Below are 9012 nucleotides of genomic sequence, written 5' to 3'. Positions count from 1 at the left end.
TACCTGTTGGTGGGAAAATTGGTGGAGCCACTGTGGAAACAGTATGGAGACTCCTCAAAAACATAAAAATAGTGTTAGCATATGATCCACTAACTCCACTACTGGTATTTATCTAAAGAAAATGAAACACCAATTCGAAAAGGTATGTGTCCCCCTATGTTTATTGCAGCATTATTTATAATAGCCAAGATATGGAAGCAACCCAAGTGTCCATTGACAGATGAGCGGATAAAGACGATGTGGTATGTATACAATGGAATATTTCTCAGACATAAAAAAGATTTGCAAAAACATGGATGGACCTAGAGGATATTATGCTAAATGAAATAAGTCAGAGAAAGACAAATAGCATATGATTTTACTCATCTGTAGGATCTAAAAAACAGAACAAATGAATAAGCAAGCAAACAACAAAAAAGCACAAACAGACTCTTAGATACAGAGAACAAAATGATGGTTGCCAGAGGGGAGGAGGTTGGAGGACAGGCAAAATGGGTGAAGGGGAGTGGGAGATACAGGCTCCCAGTTATGGAATGAATAAGTCACAGGCTGAAAGGTACAGCATAGGGAATATTGTCAATGGTATTATAATAGACTTGTATGGTGATAGATGGTAGCTACACTTGTGGTGAGCACAACATAATGCATAGAGTTGTCAAATCACTATGTTTTACCCTTGAAACTAATATAACAGTGTGTGTCAATTATACGTCAATAAAAATAATAATAATTTAAAAAAGAGACTCACAGCTTATTGGTGGAGGGGAGGGGCAGGAATGTGTAATTCAGATGTCAGGCACCCACTTCCCCTTTCCGAGGACAGCTTTCTTTAACTTACAGGCCAACAGGTCTAGTACCACTGTCTCTCTCTGGGTTGTCCACTATTGCTAGCATCATGCATATTTCCCAGGTGCTCCCACTTCCTCTGTGGGCCCCCCTCTTTATTGCTGGTCACTATTTGAAACTCATGGTCACCTGACAGAATGAGACCTTCCCCACTGGTACCAAAAGATTGAGAGGCACAGTCTCCCTTCCCTGACCACCAGGCCTCTTAGGTCTTCCCGAGGCTACCCTTCCACGCTATGCAGGTATACATGACCTCCATCACAGGAAGGTTGGAACAACTTAGACTTGGGCACCCTTAGACTTGGACCCTTCACAGAGTGGATCTCCTGGTGAGCACTTCCTGCTTCTAACCTGGTTCCCTTTGCCTTTGTGTTTGTATCTTCTCTCCCAAGCACTATCCATCTGAATCAACATCCACTTTTCTAATAAGAGCTATCTTCCCACCTTCAAGGAAGGATATCAATCACTGAGCTCATTTATCCCCCATTTTCTCCCCAAGTAATGCCCCAAATCTGAGTTATTTACTTCTAGGTAAGGCCACAGGGCTCCAACCAATGGTCATCAAGACTCAAGAACCATGTGGGGAAGGGGTTTCCAGGTCCCATGGTCAAAGATGAGTAAGGGTCCTGCAGGTTAGATTTCCTTTTCCACATTCTACCGCAAGAGCTTTAGTCCTCCTTAGCCATTTCATTAGTGGTCTGGCTAAATTAAGGAAATACATATTTCCTGATGACAGACAATATTTTTTGGACACAGTATAATCACTGTAAACCCTTATTACAGGAGAGAGTTCTGCAACTGCCAGAATGCCTCGCCTATCTATGGAGTCAGTATGCCCCATTACTGTGCAGAGCAGGACTCAGTTCCTTTTTCGCACTGGAGAACAACCTGTTTATAAATAAAAGAACAGTGATACCTCCTAGGGGCTGTTCCCCATGTTACTCCGGCGAAACATGCCTCTGTATGTTCATTGTTGCAACTCAAGCATCATGTGCAGTAAAGAACGTGTAGTCAGTGCTCAATTATTGACTGTTCTCAATCTCAGTCAATCTCAAATAATATCACCAGTTACCCACTTGCTTAGACAAAAATCTTGGGCTCACCCCCCGCCATACTCCATATCCAATTCATAAGTCAATCTTGTCTATCTTCAGAACATACTCTATATTTGATCACTTGAATCTACCACCAGCTTTATCCTGTGATATTTTTCTTTTTTCTTTTTTTAAAGATTTTATTTATTTATTTGACACAGAGAGAGACAGCGAGAGAGGGAACACAAGCAGGGGGAGTGGGAGAGGGAGAAGCAGGCTTCCCCCCGAGCAGGGAGCCTGATGCAGGGCTCGATCCCAGGACCCTGGAATCATGACCTGAGCTGAAGGCAGTCGCTCAACCAACTGAGCCACCCAGGCACCCCATATGATATTTTTCTTTATTTTACTTACTACCTACCATGATATTATAAATCTATAGGTGGTCCTCATTATTTGTGGATTTTTTTTTTTGTGAATCCATCTACTTGTTACAATTCATTTATGATCCTAAAATCAATTCTTCTGGTGCTTTCGTGGTCTTTCATGGACACCCATAGAGAGAGGAAAAAATTTGAGTCACGTAATGAGCATGTTCCCAGCTGAGGTGAAACAAGGCAACCCTCTGCCTTCTTGTTTCAGCTCTTATACCATAAGTGAATATCTTTTTTTACGGTCTATTTAGTGCCATGTTTTCACATGTTTGTGCCTTTTCTTGGTGATTTTACTGTTTAAAATGGCCCCCAAGCATAGTGCTGAAGTGCCATATAGTCTGAAGTGTAAATAGGCTGTGGTGAGCCTTATGGAGAAAATAAAATATGTGCTAGATAAGCTTCATTCAGGCCCGTAGTTATAATTACAGTGCTGTTGGCCATGAGTGCAATGTTAGCAAATTAACAGTATATATTACATAAGGTGTCTTTAAACAGAAACACACATAAAACAAAGTTATGTATTGATCAGTTGATGAAAATGTGACCAGAGACTCAAAAACCTAACCCTGTATTTCCCCTAGGAGCAGTGGTTCACAGTGACTTTATACAGCGTAACTGCTGCAAATAAGGAGAATCAACTACATTACTTTTTTTTTAAGATTTTATTTCTTTTTTTAGAGAAAGAGAGAGTGTGCACAAATGAACAGGAAGGGGGCTAGGGGCAGAGGGGGAGGGAGACGACAAGCAGACTCAGTGCTGAGCATGGGACTCCATCCCACAACCCCGACACCATGACCTGAGCCAAAATCAAGAGTCAGAAGCTCAACGGACTGCACCACCCAGGCGCCCCATATTAATTTATTTGTTATCTGACTCACAGCAAGAATGAAAACTCAGTGAGGGCAGAAACTTTGCCTTTCCTGGAATGATGCCTGGCACATAGAAAGTATTTAATAAATACTTTTGGATCAATGAATGAGTTAGGAGACATTTTGTCTGGACCTCGGGTGATGGAAAAAATTGCTGAAGTTAAACAGTTCCTGAACATAAGTGACAAATTACAGTATGATCAGCCGTATCTATGATGATCACAATGGAAACCACAGGTATTTTCAAATCACTGTATAGTTGTAGAAAACCTGAAATATGGTTTTATACTCATCAATACTTTGAATTATAGTAGGTATTTTGCCCACCACCAGATATCATTATTTTAATGTGTTAATAAAGGAACATTTCGGTACCACACATTTGAATAATTGTATTGAGCATAACTGATTTCCTTTGTAATCCTGTGGTTTTTATTTTCTGCATTTAAGACATTAAACATTAAAACATTGAGAGGAGATCCACAGGACGTGCTAGACCATCAGTGAGATCCATGGCACAAAGGAGTCTAAGAATCTTGGACTCAGTTTGGGTCAAGGCCACATTCAAGTCACACATCAAGGATCATGAAGCTACTTAGAGAGAACTGGGATCTACACTCAAATCTGCCTGCAAGCATCACCATAGACCGGGCCCCCTCTACAAAGACACTCCTCTGTGCATCCCCTCAGACATCTGGAAGAACACTGGCAGAAAGTTTCCAAAGGATTCCATAAAGTGTGTCCATGTGCAGAGCTTCTCACCAGGCCTGGACGGCATCGCTCTTCCAAGGGTGGTCTGAAAACAGTTTTGATCAAAGATGAGAAAAGAACAGAAATTGAGAGTAAGAGTTTGGGGAAACCTTTTTAGAAATTTGAATCTAACAATAAAATAACTAAGGCTTGTATTTTGTGTCTTTGTGTTTTTAAAAACCTTCCTTTTATTTTACAAAATCATCAGTCTGCAATGGATTGGAAATTTACAAAGACTAAAAACACACAACCAAACAAATCTGGTCTTTTTTCCACACACAGTTTGAGAATCACTATTGCTGGGGGATACAGTGGACGGATATGGGGAAAGAGACATGGATACAAATGGGCAAATGCTCTGAAAAACAAAATGATGGACATAGAAGTACATCAGACTAGCAGAACTGGGGAAGGCAGAGGGAGGGGGAAACATTTGAACTGTGTTCCGACCAACGTCCATAGGTAGAGATGATGCCTTTCTGGATATTCCAGGCAATGGGTTCAGCACGAGTTAAGGCAAGGAGTGTTGAACACGAGGTACATCAGAGAAGGGTCATCAGGCAAGACGGGGCAAGTGCCTGTGTGTGTCTGTGGTGAGTGGGGACAGAGAATACAGTGAGAGAGTGGCCTGGAAACATGCTGGGGATTTGGGGCTTTTCAGCAGGCCATAAAAAGCCACCGACCTGTTTTGAGCAGGAAATGAAATGGTCATATCTGAGTTTTAAATGATAGTATTTGTTGAGCGAAACTAAATTTAAAAAATTCTCAGGCACTGGCTCTTTCAGAGAAGAGAATGTGCCTCTTTCATCAGAATGTACAAATACACAGAAATTGATTTCCATGCCTGGATTAACACACAAAGATGTGCATGAATGAGGATTGCTCTGGAAAACCAATTTGCCTCTTTTCTCCTGTCCTCTCCTCTCTCTTATTATTTCCTCTCTTTCCTCTCTTATTCTTTGTGTCTCATTTACCACTTTCCAACAGTACTTGCCGTGATGAGGGAAAAGGCCTGTATCTGAGCTCGGAGCTACCAGCCACATGTGGTCACTGAGCCCTTGCAACGGAATGGGGTGTCTGTGGCTGAGGAACTGAACTGTAAATGTAATTTAAATTTAAATAGCCGCACAGAAAGATTTTAAACAGCCACATGTGGCTGTTGGCTACCATACTGGAGAGTGCAGAGACTTTCACTACAATGAAAGCAGGGAAGGGAAAATATAGATGCCGAGAAGTCTTCAGACGGGCTGTCATGGCATATTCAGTTAATGAGAGTAGTCACAGTAGAACGAAGATGGCAATGAATCCTGCTTTTAACCCAAATATGTATGTTCTGGCCTATTTGTGCCCAGTGCGCCTCTTGGAAAGAGGCCTGGGAACCAGGAGCTTGGATCCTGATTTTGATATATTACTTTACACAGGTCACTGCCAGGGGAAGGGCAAGAACTAATGTCCACTGAGCATTAACAAAACACCAGGCATGAGGTGTTAAGTTTACAGATTACTACACTTGAATGTCATGCAAACCCATGAAATATCATTTTTATTCCTACGTGATAGATGAGGAAAAGGTGGAGCAGAGAAGTAAGCAGTTTGTCCAAGCCACCCAGGTCTCGAGGTGTAGAGTAGGTATTTAGATATTTAGAGCCAGTTCTAAGGCCAAAACTCTTTCTACTGCACCTCTGGGCTTCCCTAAATTCTTCTGAGCATCTACTCCCTCCCTTCTTGCCCCCCCACACCCCCTACCCAGTGAGACAGGACAGGCAGTCCTCATACTGTCTACCCTCCAGGAGGGTGAAGAGGACTCAATGAAGGTTGGGAAGGCCCTGATATGTTGACAAGGCAAACTGTGCTGAGTGTGCGTAAGGGAGGGAGGTGATATTTTCTGAGAATACAAACAGGGCACAGTGTTCTGAGATGGTTCTGCACTCTCGCTGATATTGAAAATACTTTAAATTTTTCATTTAAGAAAAGCCTGAGGCCAGGCCTGTTTCAATCATGTAAAAACCAATATCAGTTTGGAAAGGTTATCACCGCCTTGCCAATTCCAGTCAACATTAAAAATGCAAATATTTAGTATTTAAATATAGCCTTTGGCCTCCAGCACTCAGGACATCACCTAAACCACAGTGGGCAGGTGTAGCACCTGAAGACTTGGCCGGCTCCCTAGGAAGGAAGCAGAGGATGTGCCTAAAAGTCTGCTTTAGACCAGGCTGATGGAAGCACTTCTAGCCCAGTGAAGGTCTGGGTCCTCAGAGGTTGTGCAGCTGCAGTTGCTGAACCAGACAGATATCCATTCACTGGGGGCAGAGACCCCGCTGATTTTCTTTGTCCTGGTCTTCCCAGTACCTTATTCCAGTGCCTGCTTCATAGGAAGAGCTCAAGGGATATTTATCGAATAGATGAATTCATTCATTCATCATCTTTTATGGGTTATCCTATCATATCCCAGGCATTTGGGGAAATCTCAAGTAATTTGCCATCTAAGAAGGGTGGTAAGATGTGCAAATAAATAATAACAACATGAAATAGCATCAAGTCAACCTTACCGCAAGTCTTAATTCTGGAGGTCTCTCAACAGGTGTTTGAAAATATATCAGATGACGAATACTTGTGTGGTCAGACATCGTGATTCTGGGTGCTCTGGGACATGGAGTAACTAGGCAGTGAGATCAACAATGGGAGCTCCGTGGAAGAGGCACCAAGAACCACTGCTGAGGGGGGCTCGTGTCCTTGGTTGTCTCCTCCACTCAGACTGTAGGCTCTCTGAGGGCAGGACTGTGCCTTATTCAGCTCTGCACTCCAGTACCTCACATGGGGCCTGACACATAGTAGGAAGCAACATATGCTGAATGAATGAAGGAATAAATGAATGAACATTAGGAATCCATAAGGGATCACAGAAAAAGCGGCATTCACTGAGAGTTTAGTATGCACCAAATACTTAATACATAGCTTCTCAGTTAATTATAAGAATCAGGATGCAGCCAGGAGACAGAAACCACATCAGCGACCCGAACAGAGAGAATTAACAGAGGATTGTTAACTGGGTATAAAGTTGTTAACTGGGTAACTGAAAGGGTAAGATGAGCACTATAAAGTATAACCGAGGTAGCAACTACAGAAAGCAGCTATCACCCTACAGATAAGGGACCACAAGGGGAAAAGTTGCGATTATTAAGTTAGAGGCTCGGTAGAGAGACCTCGTGAGTTGGAACTCAGACACCAGCTCCAGACCGGAACGGGGGGCACAGCCAGACTGGAGCTGGTGTCCCTGATTGGATGCACGAACCTAATGCGTTGTTGAAAACTACAAACCGGCTTCAGCTACTGCAACGGGAAGGCCTTTGCCGTTGCTACGTGAAAAAGCCTTGCTGGGGTGATGGTCAGAGCCACCCCTCCCTGCTTCGAGACCCAGTTCAGATGCCATCTCCCCTGAGAAGCCTTCTTGATCTCTTCCTTCAGATAGAAACCCCACAGGAAGCAGACAGGAAGGCAGAAGTCTTATCGTCCCCCTCCAGCTGTGCATCCCCCTCCAGCACCCCCCACTCGCAGAACTTAAGCTGTGCATCCCCCTCCAGCACCCCCCACAGCAGAAACGGGATTCACGGAGACCCAGCCCGGTCATCACAAAGCAGAGTACAGAAGGGTTTTGGAGCTGAGACGCCATGGTGTCCTAACTATACAGGAATCTTCCCATCAATGTCGCGATGTGGAGACTGCTACTACCCCCATCATATAGATGAGGAAACCGAAGGTCTAAGTAAGTCAAGGTGACTTGTCTAATAAGTTGATGTGGCAGCAGCCTGATTTGAAGCCAGGTCCATCTGCTCTTAATGGCAATACTCTACCAAGTTTCCTTCACGTTTTTATGTTAAGAAGGTGTCAGGGGACAGGACAGATTTTAAGTCCCAGTGCTGCTGCGTCGGCAGCTGGGGATGAGATGGGGGGGTTCAGGTGTCACCTATAAGAGCAGGGAAGCAGGCATGGGGAAGTCATTACAAATATCTCCCAGTGTGCCACTTTAATCTCTCACTTTACTGTCCTTTAAGAAAGTTGAGATCTTCATTACTTGATCAAAAATTAGCCACTCAACAAACTCCTCCCCATCCTTCAAGACCCAGCTCAGATGCCACCTCCCCTGAGAAGCCTTTCCAATCGCTACAGAGCCAGCCATGCACTCACACGGTATCCCCGTGGGACTTGATGCAGATACCTGGGCGGGGTTTTCTGGACTATAGGCCACACTAGATTGTGGGCTGCTTGAGGGCAGGCCTGAGTCTATCTGGGCTCTGCCTGACACATGGGGGGCACCCAATGTCTAGTGATAATTATAAAGCCTTGTTTCTTCCAGAAGCATGCTTCTGTAGGAGCACAAGCAACTTGAGGACCATATCTTTTGACTCATTCTCTGCTTTCCAGGAGTTCTTGGTCTAGTGCTGAAGACATGTTGGCAAAACACTGAAAAACAAACCCCCTGGTTGAGCCCTTCACCTCCCGCCTTTTCCAAAACATTCTTCTCACTCAGTCAAATGGAAATGTCACCATCGGAAGCCCCTGCTAAAACCTTCCAAAGGCTTCCTGCTCTTAGGATAAAGACTAACTCCTCAACTTTTTTGTCTAGGACCTCTGTCATCTGTCCCCCTGCCCCTCTTCAGCCTTGCATCTCATCGCTCCCCAATCCCCTCCGGCCTCCTTCTACTCCACTGGCCAGCTACTGAACCTCTTCAGCTTCCCCAACTCACCAAGCTCTTCGCATCTTGGTTCTTCGCTGGTGGGGTTCCCTCTACCCAGAACCCTCTCTTCTTGCTCCCTTTGCCCGAATCACTCTGGCTTATCTTGTAGGTCTTAGGTGCTGAGTCACTTCCTCCAGGAGGCTATTGGCAGGGTAACATGATGCTCCCGGAGCAAACTGCTCCTGATCATGCCTCTTATCCTCTGAATTGTAATGGCCTGCACTTGCTCAGAACACTGAGCTTCCTGGTACAAGGCAGATGCTTTGTAGAACAGATCTGAATGAATTAAAAACTGCAAACAACAAAAAACTAAGAGAGGTCTCTCCAAGGGAGTTTGGAAGTCACA

At 44.2% G+C, this 9012-nt stretch overlaps 1 long non-coding RNA gene across 1 annotated transcript; it reads right to left on the bottom strand.

The window, feature by feature from the left end:
- Positions 1-3000: 3000 nt before the first annotated feature.
- Positions 3001-8715, bottom strand: LOC145721104 (uncharacterized). Its single transcript, XR_014144568.1, has 3 exons — positions 8676-8715; positions 6480-6778; positions 3001-3976 (listed from the first exon to the last, which is right to left on the bottom strand). It is a non-coding gene; the product is annotated as an uncharacterized LOC145721104 (long non-coding RNA).
- Between the last annotated feature and the right edge of the window lie 297 nt (positions 8716-9012).

This window comes from Leptonychotes weddellii, chromosome 4 (genome assembly GCF_054177405.1).
Source record: "Leptonychotes weddellii isolate Sample4059 chromosome 4, ASM5417740v2, whole genome shotgun sequence".
In the NCBI taxonomy this organism is placed as follows: Eukaryota; Metazoa; Chordata; class Mammalia; order Carnivora; family Phocidae; genus Leptonychotes; species Leptonychotes weddellii.
This window is presented reverse-complemented; position numbering and strand designations above follow the sequence as displayed.